Source organism: Leucoraja erinacea, chromosome 15, assembly GCF_028641065.1.
Source record: "Leucoraja erinacea ecotype New England chromosome 15, Leri_hhj_1, whole genome shotgun sequence".
NCBI classification, from domain to species: Eukaryota; Metazoa; Chordata; class Chondrichthyes; order Rajiformes; family Rajidae; genus Leucoraja; species Leucoraja erinaceus.
In genome coordinates this window covers 13,719,116-13,739,791 of record NC_073391.1, presented here as the reverse complement: position 1 = coordinate 13,739,791, position 20,676 = coordinate 13,719,116, and positions in this window count along the sequence as shown.

The following is a 20,676-nucleotide window of genomic DNA, read 5'->3' as shown; positions in this document are numbered from 1 at the left end:
TATTCCCTCAGAAATAGAGACTGAAATGCAGACTAATCATGCCTCATGATATATGCTAAACTGCTAAGAGTCCAGAATATATTATTGTGAAATCAATCTTTATGTTCCTGATCAAAAAGTGTTAATAAACTCTTCCACAGATGTATGGAATAAAATTCAAATTCTATGCAAATTCCCCCAGTTTATTTTATATACAAGTGTCTGTGGAATAATTGGAATGAATGTTACAGGTGATCAGCTGGTTATATTCTTGCCATGGAACAAAAAGGTTGTGAGTTTAAGTATTATTTCTTCTGTTAAATAAACAAGCCTATTAATTAATATGCACTGTTTATTTGGTGCTAAACCTTTGATAGATGTCGTACTAATCCTAAAAAGCTCCTAAATGTTAGCAATACTCAAAAGAGCCATTTAAAAAAAGTGTTGCTGGGTTCCATGTGCAAATTTATGTTGTATCGAATACAAGAGAGTGCAGTTTATTTGCAAATTTCAGTGCATGTGAGGACATAATGTATGTTTTAAGATTTAGATTTAGATCAGTAAACCAAGGAACTGACTGTTGGCTTCAGACAGGAAGGCCGAGGATCCACAAACCTGTCTTCATCAACGGGACGGTGGCGGGGAGAGTGAAAATGTCAAATTCCTGGACTTGCACATCTCTGAAGGTCTGTGCTGGACCCAGCACATTGATGCAATGTTAAAGAAAGCCCTTCAACACCTCTACTTCCTTAGAATATTGAGGAGATTTGGTATGTCAATTAATTCTCTCTTGAACATCTAGAAGTGTGCAGTAGAGAGCATATTAACAGATTATACTAAACAGATCATAGCCTGGTTCGACAACTCGAACAGCCAAGAATAAAGAAGATTGCATAAAGTGGTGAACACTGCCCAGTCCATCACGGATACTGACCTCCCCAAGATCAAAGGGATCGTCAAGAGTTGCTGTCTCATAAAGGCAGCCAGCATCATCAGGGATCGACACCACCCTGGCCACACGCTCATGATAGTGCGGCAGCGCCTATCGGCAGCGGCTCGACTACAGTCCATCTGTATTTTTTTTTGTCTTGTTAAATGTATGTCTTGAGTCTATTTTTTATTATTTTTTTAGCTGTGTATAGGTGGGGGTGGGACTGTGGGGGAAACCATTAATCTCTTCCCTGTACAGGGACCTGACTTTTTCCCTGACTTTGTCGCATCTCCGATGTCGTTGGGCCTAACATCGTGGAGCCGGCGGCGGCCTCCAGCCGGAACCACCCTGAATTATTTGCCACAGGCGATGTGGAGGCCAAATCAATCGATATTTTTAATGCAGAGATAGCTAGATTCTTGATTAGTGTGGGTGTCAGGGAATATGGGGAGAAGGCAGGAGAATGGGGTTAGGAGGGAAAGATAGATCAGCCATGATTGAATGATGGAGTAGACTTGATGGGCCGAATGGCCTAATTCTGCTCATATCACTTGACACGACTTATGACTTGATTCTTGAACAGGCAAAACAAAATGAAAAATTAGCGCTTTTGACAAGGGATAACATTGGTAGAGTAATTAGAAACAATCTCAGCTCAGCAGATTGTGGTTTAGAATTAGAATCATTTTGAATGCAGCTACATAACATGAGTGGGAGTTGTTTATATAGCAGCTGAGATGTAGAACACGGCATAAATTAGAAAATTAAAGGTGCATGTAACAAGGATAATACACTAATTACAGGGGCATGAATCTACCTATAGCCCAGGCAATTTAACATTAACAATGTAGAGGATGAATTCTTGGAGTGCACCTTAGATGGTGAGGGTGAGGAAAACAAAAGAGGACACCGACTTTATTAGCCTGACTTTGATAATGGGGGAATATTTTAGTCTATATTAAAAATGTGATATCGACACACTTAAAATAATATGATTGAGCAAAGTCAACATGGATTTATAGAAGAATGTGAAGGTTTAATCAATCTTACTGAATTATTTGAGGATAGTAGATAAAGCAGAAACCAGTGATTTCTTGGAATTTCATAAATCCTTTGATAAGGCTCAACACAGGAAATTGGCAGATGGAGCATGATCTGGACAAATGTTGGGTTATCCATTTTGTACAATAGGCAGAGCTATTTTTTGGAATGGGAAAGATTGTTTAATTTCATACCAACATGCTGTTGTATGCTAATCACTAAAACAAATATGCAAGTGTCATAAGCAATCAGGAAGGCAAATGGCATGTTGGCTTTTATTGTATTGGATTTAAGTGCAAAAGTAAAGATTTCTAAGTACATTTAAGTAAAGGCTTAGTGAAACTATACCTGGAGTGCATATACAATGTTGTTCCCTTTACTGAAACAAGATATAAAGGATTGCAGCACTGATTCCAAACTGGTAACAGGAATAGCTGGTTTGTCACATGAAGAAACTGAACAGACGAGGCTTCTAAACTCTGAAACTTAGAAGAGTTACAGGTGGCCATAAATATTAAAAAAACTATTTGCAGGATCTACAAGATAGACACATGGAGAATGTTACCACTGGCTGAAGAGTCTAGAACTAGGAGTCAATCTCAAAATAAGGGGCGGCTTAGTCACGGAGTTCGTTCAAACAGAGACCGACAAATTTCTGGAGATTAGAAAAGGAATAGAAAGCATTGAGGCAAAAGATCAGCTAACTCTTTAGATTCTGGAGTAGTTCCAGAGGATTGGCGGGTAGCAAACGTAACCCCACTTTTTAAGAAGGGAGGGAGAGAGAAAACGGGGAATTACAGACCAGTTAGCCTAACATCGGTAGTGGGGAAACTGCTAGAGTCAGTTATTAAAGATGGGATAGCAGCACATTTGGAAAGTGGTGAAATCATTGGACAAAGTCAGCATGGATTTACGAAAGGTAAATCATGTCTGACGAATCTTATAGAATTTTTCGAGGATGTAACTAGTAGCGTGGATAGGGGAGAACCAGTGGATGTGGTGTATCTGGACTTCCAGAAGGCTTTCGACAAGGTCCCACATAAGAGATTAGTATACAAACTTAAAGCACATGGCATTGGGGGTTCAGTATTGATGTGGATAGAGAACTGGCTGGCAAACAGGAAGCAAAGAGTAGGAGTAAACGGGTCCTTTTCACAATGGCAGGCAGTGACTAGTGGGGTACCGCAAGGCTCAGTACTGGGACCCCAGCTATTTACAATATATATTAATGATCTGGATGAGGGAATTGAAGGCAATATCTCCAAGTTTGCGGATGACACTAAGCTGGGGGGCAGTGTTAGGTGTGAGGAGGATGCTAGGAGACTGCAAGGTGACTTGGATAGGCTGGGTGAGTGGGCAAATGTTTGGCAGATGCAGTTTAATGTGGATAAATGTGAGGTTATCCATTTTGGTGGCAAAAACGGGAAAGCAGATTATTATCTAAACGGTGGCCGATTGGGAAAGGGGGAGATGCAGCGAGACCTGGGTGTCATGGTACACCAGTCATTGAAGGTAGGCATGCAGGTGCAGCAGGCAGTAAAGAAAGCGAATGGCATGTTGGCTTTCATAGCAAGAGGATTTGAGTATAGGAGCAGGGAGGTTCTACTGCAGTTGTATAGGGTCTTGGTGAGACCACACCTGGAGTATTGCGTGCAGTTTTGGTCTCCAAATCTGAGGAAGGACATTATTGCCATAGAGGGAGTGCAGAGAAGGTTCACCAGACTGATTCCTGGGATGTCAGGACTGTCTTATGAAGAAAGACTGGATAGACTTGGTTTATACTCTCTAGAATTTAGGAGATTGAGAGGGGATCTTATAGAAACTTACAAAATTCTTAAGGGGTTGGACAGGCTAGATGCAGGAAGATTGTTCCCGATGTTGGGGAAGTCCAGGACAAGGGGTCACAGCTTAAGGATAAGGGGGAAATCCTTTAAAACCGAGATGAGGAGAACTTTTTTCACACAGAGAGTGGTGAATCTCTGGAACTCTCTGCCACAGAGGGTAGTTGAGGCCAGTTCATTGGCTATATTTAAGAGGGAGTTAGATGTGGCCCTTGTGGCCAAGGGGATCAGAGGGTATGGAGAGAAGGCAGGTACCGGATACTGAGTTGGATGATCAGCCATGATCATATTAAATGGCGGTGCAGGCTCGAAGGGCCGAATGGCCTACTCCTGCACCTAATTCTATGTTTCTATGTTTCTATTTTGCTGAATGGCGGAGCAGGCTTATGTGGCTGAATAGCTCTCATGCTCCCATTTCCAGTATTCTATGTTCATGCTGTCAGAGTTAACTATCACTAAGACACCAAAAACTTGCATTAAATCATACTTAGCATTAATGCAATTTTTTACATCACAATGTGGGGTTTTTTTTGGCAAATTTCCACCTAAACCTGGGCTGCAGGAGCATTTTTTTAGTTTAGTTTAGTTTAGTTTAGTTTGCTTTATTGTCACGTGTACTGAGGTACAGTGAAAAGCTTTTGTTGTTTTTGGTAATCCAATGATTCAGTTGCTAACGATTTCCAACACTGCTCTTGTTTTCCCCCTTATTTATTGTGCAATGTGTGTGTTACCAGCCTGGCCAAAATGTATTGCCTGTTGCAAACTATCCACAATAATGTAATGATGATCCACATTTTTGAAATGCTGCTATTTTTCTGTTGTAGATACCTCCACAATGTTGTTAGGCAGGAAGTTCTAGACTACAGGTCACGGAGAAATGCTGTAGTCTACACCTTGCCCCCGTAAATTCGGACAACTCAGAATAATCTTCATACACTGAGTCCTTAGAAAATACTAAAAAGCTTTCAACTTCAACATTATAGCCACTGAGGATTCAACTGGAAGGCACCGGATTTGGAAAATTACTATGAAGGGGTTACTGTGTAAACTCATATCTTCAATAACCATAACTTTTGCAAGTTTTTAAAATATTAAGCCAGGACTATTCATATTTCAAATAGACACGTAAAACTAATTTTATTTGTGAAGATTGCACGAACCGATGTTGAAAGTACATAAATCTAATCAAGTATTCATTGACTTACTGACTGCTGTAAATCCCAATAAAAAGCTTGCATTATTTAGATGTGAAGCTCTATCTTGCTTTTAGGTATATTGTTTACTCAGGATTTGATGTTTATGATTGTCTTCTTAATTAAGAGAGGGCAATACGTTTGGAGTGCAGGAAAGTAATTAAATGGTTGTTGTAAGAATAGATGCAAGGGCTGTGGGATTATTGATGATAAGGGAGTAGCATCACTGATTTATTTGATGTAGTGATTCTATAAAAGCTACAGTAAAATGGGTTCTATTGCCTCATCTTCTCTCCTTCTATCATCTCCATGTGTATTTAAGAATTTAAGAATATAGCAGAAGAAAGCCATTTATTTACGCCTGCCACTTCTGTGTACTAACCCTACATCCTTTGAGTCCCTTAATACCTAAAAATCCGTCTGCTTTGGATGTGCTGAATGACCGAGGCTTTATGACTTTGCTGGGTGGTAAATTTTAATGATTGGCTACCTCTGGAAAATGTTAATGATTGGCTACCTCTATCCTGAGCCACTAGCCCCTAAAGGGCTTGTCCCACGAGGTAATTCAAGAGTTCTCCCGAGTTTTCCCCTGATTCGAACTCGGATAATGTCCGTAGCGAGCCTATAGGAGTTTGTGGATGTCTCGTAGTGGCTCGTACGAGTAAAAAGTAAAAGAAATTTTCATGACGAGTATTTCTTCACTCGTGGACATTTTTCACAATGTTGAAAAAACGTCACGGGTTTACCAGATTTCCCGAGTACCTACCGTTACTCGTATGAGCCACTATGAGACATCCACGAACTCCTACGGACCCGCTACGGACATTCTCCGAGTTTGAATCAGGGGAAAACTTGGGAGAACTCTTGAATTACCTCGTACAGTGGGACAGGCCCTTTACATTGAGACAATGGCTCTTTGTTCTAGACACTGATGAAATATTAACTCTGCTTCTAACCTGTCAAATCCCTCAAGAACTGTATATTTTTAATGAGATTGCTTCCCAGTCTGTCCAGTGTTCTTGAAAACCATTTTGGAAGAAAAGTTAACGTACTTGTTTTAATAACTGCTTTATGTACTTCCATGAAAACTTACAATGATTCATGTTCAAGGTCAACCAGGTTCCTCCTAACACCAATATCTTTAATTAAAAAATGTACTCTAATTTTATTTCTTCCTACCAAAATTAATGATCTTACATGTTATATTTCATCTGTTGTGTCCTTGCCCATTCACCAAGGTTGTACACCACCTCCCCCTGAAGTCTTATACTACAGACTCATTAAGCAGGCACATAAGCATGGGATATTTTTTTATAACCTAACCCTGCTTTAAACTTCTCCACAACTTTATCCCTGACCTGTCTGGTGTGTTCCTTGGGCTTCATGATGCTGTTTGTTCACTAATGTTCTCTAACAAACCTCTGAGGCCTTCACAGAACAGCAGTATTTATACTGAGATTAGATTACACACAAGTGGACTCTATTTACTAATTAGGTGACTTTTGAAGGCAATTGGTTGCACTGGATTTTATTTAGGGGTATCAGAGTAAAGGGGGCTGAATACTTTTGCACACCAAACTTTTCAGTTTTTTATTTGTAAAAAAATTTGAAAACCATGTATCATTTTCCTTCCACTTCACAATTATGCGCCACTTTGTGTTGATCTATCACATAAAATCCCAATCAAATACATTTGCGTTTGTGGTTGTAACGTGACAAAATGTGGAAAAGTTGAAATGAAAAAAAATGAAATGATTCAATTTATTGTCATTGTCAGTGTACAGTACAGAGACAACGAAATGCATTTTTAGCATCTCCCTTGAAAGGGAGACACAGGGCGTCGCGGTGTGCCCGCGCCTGCCGCCGTAACATTCCATTACAGGCAAAGGTGGGTGAAGTATCTTGCCCAGGACACAACGACAGACACCCAAGTTGGATCTGCTCCCCCAACGCACCCGCCAGCCGAACCTTGGCCCATTGTGCCCCCTACGTTCAAGGGGTATGAAAACTTTTGCAAGCCACTGTATATATAGGTCAGATATCTATATACTAGACCAAGTGCAGACCCGTTGGATCTGCTCCCCCAACGTACCCGTCCCCTACCCGTAGCCCCCACGGGAGGCGTGGGGGCAGGAGAGAGAGGGGGGGGGAGGAAGGGGGGGGCAGAGAGGGAGGGGGAGAGAGAGAGAGGGGAGAGGGAGCGGTGGAGAGAGAGAGAGAGAGAGGGGGGGAGGAGAGAGGGGGGAGAGAGGGGGGGAGAGTAGAGGGAAACGAGAGGGGGAGAGAGGGGGGTGGAGACAGGGGGGGGGAGAGAGGGGGGGAGAAGGGGGGAAAGGGGGGGGGGGGGAAAGGGAGGAGTGAGGTGTGAGAGAGAGAGGGCAGGGAAAGAGGGGGAGGTCAGTTACTTAAAATTGGAGAATTAATTGTTTATACCGTTGGTCTATAGGCTACCTAAGCAGAATCAGCAGGAGATTTATTTGCCCTGATGTAACGAGATTTCAAGGATTTAGGCCAATAATGAAACCTCTCCTCTTGCCTGCATGTCTTAGTGCTGCCCTTTCTGGTGGGTTGACCCTGCTACCTCTGTCATCAACTCTATCTCTTGTTACTCAAGGGTGAGTTAGCAGAGAGTGATTAAAATGTTGCCTCCACGTTTAAAGATGTGAATACTGGTAGTCAATTTCATTCTAAATGCTACATTTTTGAAAAATGCCAGAATGTATTCTTACACCACTAAATAATCATTGAACTTCCAAAATGTATTCAATGTTGTTGAAATATGTTTGTATTCTTCCATTATAAAGTCTCAACACAAAATTAAGAGCAATATTTTTTATAACAAAGCCAAAAAAATGAATTAAATTAGTTATATTTTTGAACTATAAAATGACATTATTTTAACATTAACATTCAAATATTTGAATTTGTAACATATGCACTTTGATTTTTTGTAAATAACTTTATCTCCAGTTCTCAGTACACAGAAGGGGGCCATTATGCTGTGATATGCAAGATGAGTGAGAGCAACCGTTTATCAAACTGTTGTACATTAGCACAGATTCTTCAGGCACAACATTTCCCTCAGCCCACTTGCTCCACCTCGAAAGGTTTTGACCCGAAACGTTGCCTATTCCCTTCACTCCATAGATGCTGCCTCACCCGTTAAGTTTCTCCAGCATTTTTGTCTACCTTCAATTTTCCAGCATCTGCAGTTCCTTCTTAAACATAATAATTCTGAGCATTAGTTTGGAAATATGCTGTCAGATTTGCCCGAGCAGCTGTTCACGTGCTCTTCATAACCCCCCTGTTGCAGCCTGAGTCACCTCAGTGTGCGCTGCCCGATAGGGTGATGCACACCATGGGAGCAGATAGCATGCATTAACTTTAATTATCCATCCATCTGGCTGATCACATTCCCTGAATATGTGAGCAATGTCTGAATTTGTCAAAATAAATGAGCTGTGTTAATCAAATATGTGAGTGTTCATACCTGGGAATCGTAGACAGGTGAAGACACGAATCAAAACATGCGAATGTTTACGGTTCATTAGGGAAGAGACACACAGAGCACCAAAAGTAAGTTTGAAATCATCACCAATACTAAACGTTGAGGATATGGTTACAAACTTTAAATTAGAAAGATGCATGGTGCATGCATCCAAAGTAGTAATATTTAAGAGGATCTTAGCTAACATATTAAGGGGATAATGAATTGTGTGATATTAACCTTCAAAATCAATTCTATGGTTTGTTTAAATGGTAAATAGAATTTTCTGCACACATTTCACAACTTGCTGGAGATAGTTGCTTTTCACCTTTGAGCTCATCTTCAAATTGTAAATAGCTTGGGCAGATGGTATTTGCATTGAAAAATCGTTAAATGTTCATTTCCCCTCACACTCACAGATGGAAACATAGAAAATAGGTGCAGGAGGAGGCCATTTGTCCCTTCAAGCCAGCACCGCCATTAATTGTGATCATGGTTGATCATCCCCAATCAATAACCCGTGCCTGCCTTCTCCCCATATCCCTTGATTCCACTAGAGCTCCATCTAACTCTCTCTTAATTCCATCCAGTGACTTGGCCTCCACTGCCCTCTGTGGCAGGGAATTCCACAAATAACAAAGAATATTCTACTGTTAATAATCAAGTATCAGAGGAAGCGTAAAGTCGAACAAGGATAGTAGAATTTGTTTTTCTTCAATTAATTCAATGTGCAACTTCCAAATTAATGTTACGATTGAATGTTGTTTATGTTTGTATTAGTGATTTATGCCTATTTTCATATTTTGACAATGGTTTTTATGGTGCAATTTCATTTATAAATTGTCTACCTCACTCTCTCAACCTTGTACAATCCTGAAAATTCCAATCGATAACAATCAAATGGCTAAAATTAAATTGAGATTCCAAAAGGTAAAATAATAAGTTGTGTATGTCCTTGGGCTCATTCCTTAAAGTATTTATCTTTTTAATGATTGTGATGACACAATACCTTTGAGCCCCTGTAAGATATTTTAATATTCTTATTTCTAACCTGTATTTATCAATATATCCTGTTAATACATTCCAGTGTGCTAAATTATTTTTCGGTGCATTTTTGTTTTTAACAAGATGTTTATTTTGACAATATTTCAATCATTCAGTCTCACTCTTCGCTTCTTGCCCAAGATCTTGGTGTGATGCATAAAGCACATATGCTCCTATGCATCAATAGCTATTCCGGCTGAACTGCAACATACAGTGGTGCCAAATCAAGTATGCTTGATTACACCATAGGGACAAGATTAAAATTGGTCCATTGGTGCTTCTGCCGAAGTTTTGTGAAATGGACTGAAAACCTGTTCTTAATGTTCCTTATGACCATGACATGATTCACTCATACTAGTGAAGGGAATTTTATGAGATACTTGACTAAGTAGGACCCGTTGGGTCCCATGTACACACGGGAGGGCTGGTCCCCCAAAGCAATATTCCACCTCTCCACCAATTCCAATATTGGTGGCCAGTGGGTGGGAAAGCTTTCTTGTGCGCAAATATCGGTGCTGTGGGCTGAAGGGATAGATTTCCAGAGGGCTAGTATGGACATTGTGGGCCGAATGGATACTTGGGCTGACTGCTCAGTCACTCAGGCCTGGTGGACTGGCAGCTCAGTCACTCAGGCCTGGTGGGCTGGCAGCTTAGTCACTCAGGCCTGCTGGGCTCGAAGCTCAGTCACTCAGGCCTGGTGAGCTGGCAGCTCAGTCACTCAGGCCTGGTGCGCTGGCAGCACAGTCACTCAGGCCTGGTGGGCTGGCAGCTCAGTCACTCAGGCCTGGTGGGCTGGCAGTCACTCAGGGCTGGTGGGCTGGTGTCACTCAGGGCTGGCAGCTCAGGCTGGTAGGCTGGCAGCTCAGAAACTGCAGGAAATTCTGCCCAAAACAGGTGAGAGACTGTGAGAGAGAAAGGGGAGAGGGTGGAGAATCATTTTTTTTACATTTTTCATCTTTTTCTGCAGATCACAGCAATGAAATAGGAAAGTCTATCCTGGCCTGGATCTCACAGGGAGCCAATGAAGGGACGGAGAAAAATACTGAGGCGAGGTTTAATACTTGCAGGGGAATACTTACTGATAAGCCAAATGGACTCCTCCTGGGCTAGTACAGGCATGATGCGCCGAAGGGTCTCTTTTAAAAAAAAAATGTCAGTGAAATCTCAGAGAAAGGCACTTTTTGTGGACTTTTCCTGGCCTGGCATGGGCCTTTTGTGCCAAAATGCTCCTCCTGGGCTAATACGGGCATTTTGGGCAAAAGGAACTGGTTTCTCGGCTAATAGGGGCCTTGTGGGCCGAAATTAGTGGTTTCAGGCAGGCCAAACAACTCATTTCATTATATTTCCATTTCAATTTCAAGCATAGGGCAGGCCAAAGAACTAATTTAATTTCCATTTCTAATTCCATTTCCCTTTCAATTTCAAGCACAGGGCAGGCCAAACAACGCATTTCATTTCAATTTCAAGCACAAACAACTAATTTCATTTCCATTTCAGTATCAAGCACAGGGCAGGCCAAACAACTCCATTTTCTTTTCATTTCATTTCCATTGGAGTTTCAAGCACATGGCAGGCCAAACAACTCATTCCATTTTCTTTTCATTTCAGTTCCATTTCCATTGCAGTTTCAAGCACAGGGCACACCAAACAGCTCATTGCTCATTTCATTTCCATTTCCATTTTCATTGCATTTCCATTTCCATTGCAATTTCAAGCGCAGGGCAGGCCAAACAGCTCATTGCATTTTCATTTCATTTCCATTTCCAATGCAGTTCCAAGCACAGGGCAGGCCAAACAGCTTATTGCATTTTCATTTCATTTCTTTTCCATTTCCATTGCAGTTTCAAGCACAGGGCAGGCCAAACAGCTCATTGCATTTTCATTTTCATTTCCATTTCCATTGCAGTTTCAAGCACAGGGCAGGTCAAACAGCTCATTGCATTTTCATTTCATTTCCATTTCCACTGCAATTTCAAGCACAGGGCAGGCCAAACAGCTCATTGCATTTTCATTTCATTTCCATTTAATTTCTATTTCTACTGCAGTTTCAAGCACAGGGCATGCCCAAACAGCTCATTGCATTTTCATTTCATTTCCATTTCCATTGCAGTTTCAAGCACTGGGAAGGCCAAACAGCTCATTTTGCAGCTTCAAGCACAGGGCAGGCCAAATAGCTCATTGCATTTTCATTTCATTTCCATTTCCATTGCAGTTTCAAGCACAGGGCAGGCCAAACAGCTCATTGCATTTTCATTTCATTTCCACTGCAGTTTCAAGCATAAGGCAGGCCAAACAGCTCACTTTGCAGTTTCAAGCACAGGACAGGCCAAACAACTAATTTCATTTTCATTAAGGGCTAACAAATCATTTATATTGCAAGTGCACATGCGGGTTTGTAGGGTTAATTGTTTTTTGTAAAATTGACCCCTGTGTGAAGGAGAGAACTAGTGTGTGGGTGATCGATGGTCAGCATGGACTTGGGCTGAAGGGCCTGTTTCCATGCTGTATCTTTAAAATAAAATAATCTAAAAGGCTCTTTAAAAAAACAAACTCCTCTGCCATTATCTTGTTTCTCATAATGTAACTACTTCCCTAGCCTCATTCAATGTGACTTAGTACAATAAACTTTAGTGACAATAAACTCAACTCTGAAATCATTTATTAAACTTGTCTTATTACACATTGCCAGATCGAAAATAGCCTGCTCCCTGTTAGGTTTAATAACATATTGCTTTAGGAAAATATCTGGAATGCATCTGAATTCATTCCCATGGCTTCCATTTTCAATTTTATTGACCCAATCTATATGCAGATTAAAGTCCAAGGGCTAATATACCATTCCTACCACTGTCTTCTTTCAATTGATATTTTTATTTCCACTCAAATAGACTCCTAGGCAATTATGTTTTTTATAGCTACTCTATACTAATTTTATCGACTACTAGACCAAGTGGGACTGGTTGGGTCCCTGTCACATGGGAGGCCTGGTCCCCCAACACAACCCATTCCCCCAACGCGATATTCGACCACTCAACCATAACCCCCACAGGAGGCCTGGCCCCCAACGCAATCTGTTACCCAACGCAATATTCCACCACTCACCCGTTTCCCCAATGTAACCCATTCCCCAACGCAATATTCCACCATTCACCCAAAGCCCCCAAAGTGCGCAGGGGCTGCTCATTTCCCCTTATTCCCCTCCTTCATTTTAAATGAAAAAAAAAATGCAATTGCTCTTGCTAGGGCTGCCAGGTTTTAGTGTCCTAGGATTGCAACATTGTAGCGGATAGGGCGACAATCTCATTGTGATGCCATAGCTGTAACTGCCGGTGCAGAGGGAAGAAATTGTTCTCAAAATGTGAATAACTTGTAAACTATAACATAAATCTGAACAAAACTTGACACACCACACCACAGGACAGTGGTGAGTAAGGTGGTGCAAATATTGCAGCGCTATCGTGTACCATTTTGGCATAGTTCATGCGATGAAATGCATGCAAGAAAACACACAAATTCACTCACTCACAGACAAGATAGTTTTAGTAACATACTAGACTAAGTGGGACCCGTTGGGTCCCATGTTCACAAGGGAGGGCTGGTCCCCCAATGCAATATTCCACCTTTCCACCAATTCCAATATTGGTGGCCAATGTGTGCGTGTGGGGGGGGGGCTTTCTGGAGCACTAGTATGGGTGTTGTGGGCTGAAGTGACTGGTTTCCATGGACAGTATGGACATTGTGGGCTGAATGGATTCTTGGGGTGACAGCTCAGTCACTCAAGCCTGATGTGCTGGCAGCTCACTCACGGCTGGTGTGCTGGCAGTTGACATGGCTATTCCTTGAAATTCCATTTCAAGCAGGGTGCAAGGCTACCTAATTCAAATGCAGTTTCCTACCATTTCAAGCAGGGTGCAAGGCCACTAAATTCAAGTGCAGTTTCCTACCACTTCAATATCAAGCAGGGTGCAAGGCCACCAAATTCAAGTGCAGTTTCCTACCAAATGCAGTTTCCTACCATTTCAAGCAGGGTGCAAGGCCATCAAATTCAAGTGCAGTTTCCTGCCACTTCAAGCAGGGTGCAGGGCCACCGAATTCAAGTGCAGTTTCCTACAAAATGCAGTTTTCTACCATTTCAAGCAGAGTGCAAGGCCACTGAATTCAAGTGCAGTTTCCTACCACTTCAGGCAAGGTGCAAGGCCAACAAATTCAAGTGCAGTTTCATACCATTTCAAGCAGGGTGCAAGGCCACCAAATTCAAGTGCAGTTTCATACCATTTCAAGCAGGGGGCAAGGCCACCAAATTCAAGTGTAGTATCATGCCACTTCAAGCAGGGTGCAAGGCCACCAAACTCAAGTGCAGTTTCATACCATTTCAAGCAGGGTGCAAGGCTACCACATTTAAATGCAGTTTCATACCATTTCAAGCTGGGTGCAAGGACACCAAATTCAAATGCAGTTACATACCATTTCATGCAGGGTGAAACCACCATAAAACCACCATTAAATCACACAAAACACTACAAAACACCTCATTAACACCACACTCACAGTTCAGTAGACATTCAGTGTGTTTAGTTGATTCACAACTCAGACTGTCATGACCTCTCCGTCCCCCATCTTACAGAGACTGAGCCACATCCAGGTTTTATAATCCCTCCCCTCTCCCATCAGAAGGTGCGTGGCCTTCATGGCGTGATTGACAGGAGAGAGATTCTCAACATTTTTTAAATGCTAATAACACTTTTATTTTTCATTGATGGGAAGAATTCTCTGCACCTGATGAGCGGAGGGGGACTGAGTAAGATGGCCAAAAATCATAGCATTAACTGGTAGCATTTTATCAAAAATCAATATAGAGTGCAAACAGGAAGTTGTCAAGTTTAGACTTTAAATCATTTGCCATTTCAAACCAACCACCACCAACCATTTGCTGTGCTTTATTTCAAGCCAACCACATTTTCATTTTCAAACCACATTAAGGGCCTCAAGTTCAGTAAAACCACACTCTCCAAATTTCCAATTTGCCTTCCAACTCCCTTTTCACCTTGAATGCCCTATCTTTCTAAACTTATGTAACTGGTGCTAATAGTACAATGATCACTAGAAGTTTATCCGCCCCTTCAGATTGTCACAGCCAGTTCATGGTATCGTTGACCATGCTACCAGGATAACAGCACAGCATCTTGGAGTCATTATTGTGGCTGCAGTATTGCCTGTCTCTTCCCTTTGCTACTAAATCTCTTTTCACTGTAGCTATTTCCATTCTTTCGCCTCCATTCCTATGCAGTTGAGGTGCCGCGCTCTTGATTCTACCCCTAAAAAGCTGTCTCCTCCAATTGTATCAAAATGGGTGTACCTGCTCAAGGGGGTGTCCCCAGGTGACTCTATTACTAATTGTCTCCTCATGATTGTCAGCTATTCCTGTTCTACTGGTGCGCAGTCTTAATCTGGAATATGACAACCTCTCAAAACATACCATGCATGATGAGCTCAGTCAGAACTCCGTATTGATTTCTGCCATTCCATCCACTCCAAATGGTGGACCTCCAGCTGCTGTAGCTGAGACATATTGTATGCACACATTTAGCCTCAGACATAGGTTGGCTCTGGGTTCCCACGTTGCACAGGGTGAGTGCCCAATCTGACTGAGTTCTTCTGCCATGGCTTGTCCTTCTATTACAGCCTGTCTCAAAATCAGAAAATATTAATTGCATAGATACCCTACTTCATTCTAAACACTGTGGCAAACAACTATAAGACCTCATCAAATTTATCAACTGTAAAGAGAAATAATTTGTTGGATTCAAGGCAAGATGGCAAAATCAATCAAATATTTCACTTGGGACCAGTAGTTTCCTATATGTTTTTCAATAAACTCCTTCCAAATCTTCTGAAGTTTCATGATGCCAATTTACCAGGAACATTTCAAATAAACATCTAAAAATGCTTTTGATAAACTGAAGCTATCATAAATGATAGTTGGTGGTTATGTTCAGGCTGTTCTGGGAATAATATTATAATTTTATAAGATGTACTTCAAGTGCCTAACTGTTATATTTAATTTTTTGTTGAAGTAAAAACAAAGTGAACATTATGAAAACTATTAACCCATCTGAAAATACTCTCTCAATATACACTGAAAGTTATGGCAGGTTAATTGTTTCCGATGGCCTCAGGCAATCACCCAACCAATTCAATTGATTGTAATCAATAACCTCCACTTCTGGGAAATAAAGTTTTATTGCCTTATGCTTCAATTTGTTAGTTAGTTGACACATAGGTTGAAATACTGCCAGGTTGAAGAGACAAGTGGTAACATACAGCTAAATATCAAAATAAACATAAATTGAATATTCCTGCATCTTTTCTGACTTTATCTGCTATTCCTCTGAGATTCAGGTTAAGATGACACTTGTAGTTGACACTTGCGTTTCCTCTGACAGAAAGGGAGTAGGTAATTATTTCATTTTAACTCTTAACATTTTAACTCTTATATTCGATGCATCACGCTATTTTTATTATGTTAGCATAGGCCATGTCTATCAGAAATGATTCATTCATTCATCATCGTTGAAAACATTAGCAACATAGTGGTGTTCAAGAAGGAACTGCAGATGCTGGAAAATCGAAGGTACACAAAATTGTTGGAGAAACTCAGCGGGTGCAGCAGCATCTAGGAGCGAAGGAAATAGGCAACGTTTCGGGCCGAAACCCTTCTTCAGACTGATGGGGGTGTGGGGGGGGGGTGGGAAAGAAGGAAGGAAAAGGGGATGAGGTTGGAGGAGATGCAGGTGAACCTTTGTCGCACCTGGAACGATTGCTTGGGTCTAACAGGTGCGACAAAGGTTCACCTGCATCTCCTCCAACCTCATCTACTGCATCCTCTGCTCTAGGTGTCAGCTGATTTATATCGGGGAGACTAAGCGGAGGTTGGGCGATCGTTTCGCCGAACGCCTCCGCTCAGTCCGCAATAACCTACCTGAACTCCCGGTGGCTCAGCACTTCAACTCCCCCTCCCATTCCCAATCCAACTTCTCTGTCCTGGGTCTCCTCCATTGCCAGAGTGAGCAACAGCGGAAATTGGAGGAACAGCACCTCATATTCCGCTGGGGAAAGGGCAGTAGGATGGCATTTTAACATTGAATTCTCCCAATTTTATAGCCCTTCACGCTATTCCCTCCCCTTCCTTAGGCCTCGAGCTATCAGAAATGACCCTCCTATCCGCATCATCCTCGGGCTCCTAGCAACATAGTCCTCAAGAAGGAACTTCAGATGCCCCCCCCCCGAAGGTACCCCCCATTAGTCTGAAGAAGGGTTGCAGCAGCCCTAAAGCGTTGCCTATTCCTTCGCTCCTAGATGCTGCTGCACCCGCTGAGTTTCTCCAGCAATTTTGTGTACCTAGCAACATAGTGGTGCTGGTTTTGGACGGGAACGGTGACGGACACACCGCACATCTCTGTCCTCCAGTTCCTGCAGACTTCCGGCGCTGGAAGTACAGGATTTTGGTTCATGTGCTTTATCATCATTCCTTACAATGCTATGTACGACAGTGATCGCAACTTCTACTGAAGTGTGGTTGGCTCGCTAGGAGCTCATCCGCCCTTTGACAGGTCTGAGTGACTGTGCTGGAATTATTACTGGAATTGGTGGAGAGGTGGAATATTGCATTGGGGGACCAGCCTTCCGTGTGAACATGGGACCCAACAGGTCCCACAGTCTAGTGTTATCTAGAACCAAGAAAACCCTTGAAATCAAGCAGAAAATATGTCTGCAGCTCTGCAGGTGGTTCAATTTGAGTCACTAAATCACAGACGAGCAGTGAATTTCTCTTAAACAGCAAGGCTTTTACTGCTTAGCCACTGAGTGCTTCACTTGTATGGTGTAACAAATCACGATAGCAATGAGTATGGAAGTATACTGGGTAAGTTACTGGGCAAGCAGGCAGAGATCAAGGCAATTGATCTACAGACCACTGGTTGGAAAAGTTGGCATTCAGTAACTGTGCAATGTGTAATTTTTATTAAAAAGCTACTCATAGTCATGGAAATTACCAATTGTTAAAAAAAACCCATCTGGTTGCTGTTGACTTCAAAGTAGCACATCGGACATCCTTCCCCCTCTCCCTTCCCGGTGTGCACCCATTTATCCCACTGTCTTCCACCCTCCTAGTCATTCTGTTTCCTTGCACTTCTTCTCATCTCATCTCATCTCATCTCATCATATCTCATTGCCGAGTCCCATCTGTCCTCTCCCTCTGCCCCTTGCACCTGTATTCCTCCCTTTGTCTTTTTATTTCACCCCTTCTCTCTTCATGTGTCACCTTTTGTTTTTAGCACCTCTACCTTTTGTTGTTTACTCCACCCATCTCAAGGATTCAAGGTACCAAAGTTTCAAAGTCAGTTTATTGTCACATGTATCAATTAAAGTACACTGAAATTCGATGTACCATGCAGCCATACTTTTAAAAAAAGCAACAAGACACACAACTACATAAACGTTAACATAAATATCCACCACAGCAGATTCCCCACATTCCTCACCATGATAGAAGGCAATAAAGTCTAATCTTCTCCCTCTTCTCCCATGGTCGGGGCAGTTGGGGCGATTGAAGCTCCCGCGATTGGGGCAGTCTAAACTGCTGCAGATTGGCACTCACGAAGCCGGTCTCTGACCAGGGACTGCCAGCTCCATGATGTTAAGTCAGTCTCCCAGAGGCCGCCAACTCCTAGATGTTAGGCCGCAGTGCGAACGAAGATATGATACGGAAAAAAATCGCATCTCCGTCGAGGTAAGAGTCCAGAAAATGTTTCCCCCAACCCCCACTTAAAACAAGGTAAAGAACACTAAAACATACATTTAACACATACTATCAAACAACAAAGAAGGAAGGGACAGACAGACTGTTGGCATGGCAGCCATTGCTGGCACCACCCGATGGCTGTCTGCCAATCAAATCCCCGTCCATTTCTCCACAGATGCTGCCTGACCAATGAGTTCTTTCAGCTCTTCGTATTTTCCACACAAATTTTACATCACTTGACTTCAAGTCTCATACTCGCTTCTGGCAACTTGCAGACATTATGTAATCATTGCAGACACATGAGAAGACATTTACTGATACGTTCCCTGAAGAAAGTAGCACCCAATAGATTTGGCAGCAAACCAGGAACAGTGAATTCCGCACCAGTAGTTCAGTCCCTGAGTGGAAAGTACTGGCCATTATTGTAATGGCTTTTGGACGTGAAGTGCAGCAGCATCACAGAGACCATTGAAGATTATGCTTCTGTCTGATGGTCCTTTACACATCCCAATCCCCTCATCTCAAACATTTTAAAGCCTCATTTGGCATAAGTGTGCCACCCTTGTACATTCTCCTACTAAAAGGGACTATTCAAAGAAATCAAAGCTAATTTGTGATTGTAATTTACATGTTAATCTTTTGACCCATGTGCTTCAATGGTTACTAAAACCTATAATTTCAGATGTTTAACTTAACAATTGATCTTGGATCAGTTGCTGTCAGTAAAAGACTGTTTCAAATGTTTACCAACCTTTGCCTGTGTAAGTATTTCCAAATTTCACTCCTGAAAGATCTGGTTCTAATTTTTAACCCTCTTATCCTCAATTGGCAATAATTACTCCCCATCTACCCTTCTAATTCTTCTCTATGCACTGCAAACCTCAGTCAAATTGCCCATTAACTCTATAATGCCAGATACTACACCCTTGTCTAATCTACCCTTACTTTGCTGCACCACCTCCAAAATCAAAATATTCTTCCGAAGACGTGGCATCAAGAATTGCTCACAGTGGAGTCTCAAGGGGCTGTCCCACTGCGGCGACCTAATCCGCGAGTTCAGAAGAGTGTCTTGGACCTTCAAGCTCGAGGGCACTCGCCTGGAAAACCTCGAGCTGGATTGACCGTCAACGTTGAAACTGCGAGTTGGATCGACCGACCACACACATCACACACGCACGCACGCACGCACGCACGCACGCACGCACGCACGCACGCACGCACACACACACACACACACACACCCCACACACACACACACACACACACACACACACACACACACACACACACACACACACACACACACACACACCACACACACACCCACACACACACACACACACACACACACACACACCACACACACACACACACACACACACACACACACACACACACACACACACACACACACACACACACACACACACACACACGGTGTCACACAAATTCACACCAGTGACACACACACACACACATAAAAGGCGGGGCCAGGGGGACAGTGTCTGAAATTCACACCAGTGATGAAGAGGATGATAAAAGAGGCTGCACAGGTACGGTAAGTCCTTTAGAGGCACGGGGGGGGGGGGGGGGGGGGGGATGGGGGGGTGGAGAGATGGGGGAGAAGGGGGGGAGAAGGAGTGGAAACACTTTTAAGAAGTCAGACAATGTTTAATAAAGTTTAGCAGGCATTTAACCTACCGGTTGGTTTTCCTTGGTCCTGAAAACTCCAATGAGCCAATTAAAATGCCCGTTCAGCGAAGGAGATTGCCTATGGCTGCCCTCGACTGCCTGTAACTAAATAGCGACCCCACTCCGCTGCACTATGAGTTAAAAAGAACCACGCCGACCAATTTTTACTCGCGGAAAATTTTTCAACATGCTGAAAAATTTTCCGCGACCTAGCTGAGGCCGCGGGTATGCGGGAACTTCCCTCGAAGGAGAGTTCCAATGACCTCATAGGACCTCCTAGGACCACGTGTCAAACAATGCTGCGAGTTTGAGTCCAGAGCAAACTCTTCTAAACTTGCGGATTAAGTTGCCGCAGTGGGACAGCCCCTTAACCATGACCCATGTTGTGGGAGGGAACTGCAAATTCTGGTTTAAACCAAAGATAGACACAAAATGCTGGAGAGTCTGAAGAAGGGTCTCGACCCAAAACGTCACCCATCACTCCTATCCAGAGATGCTGCCTGTCCCGCTGAGTTACTCCAGCATTTTGTGACCCATGATAGCTGAAGCTTGATTAACTTCAAACTTCTTTCACTCCATTACAAAATTAGTAAATCCATGAAGTATATATTAGGCACAGATTCAAGGAGTCATTATGGCACTATAGTTGGGGAACATGACTGTTTTTA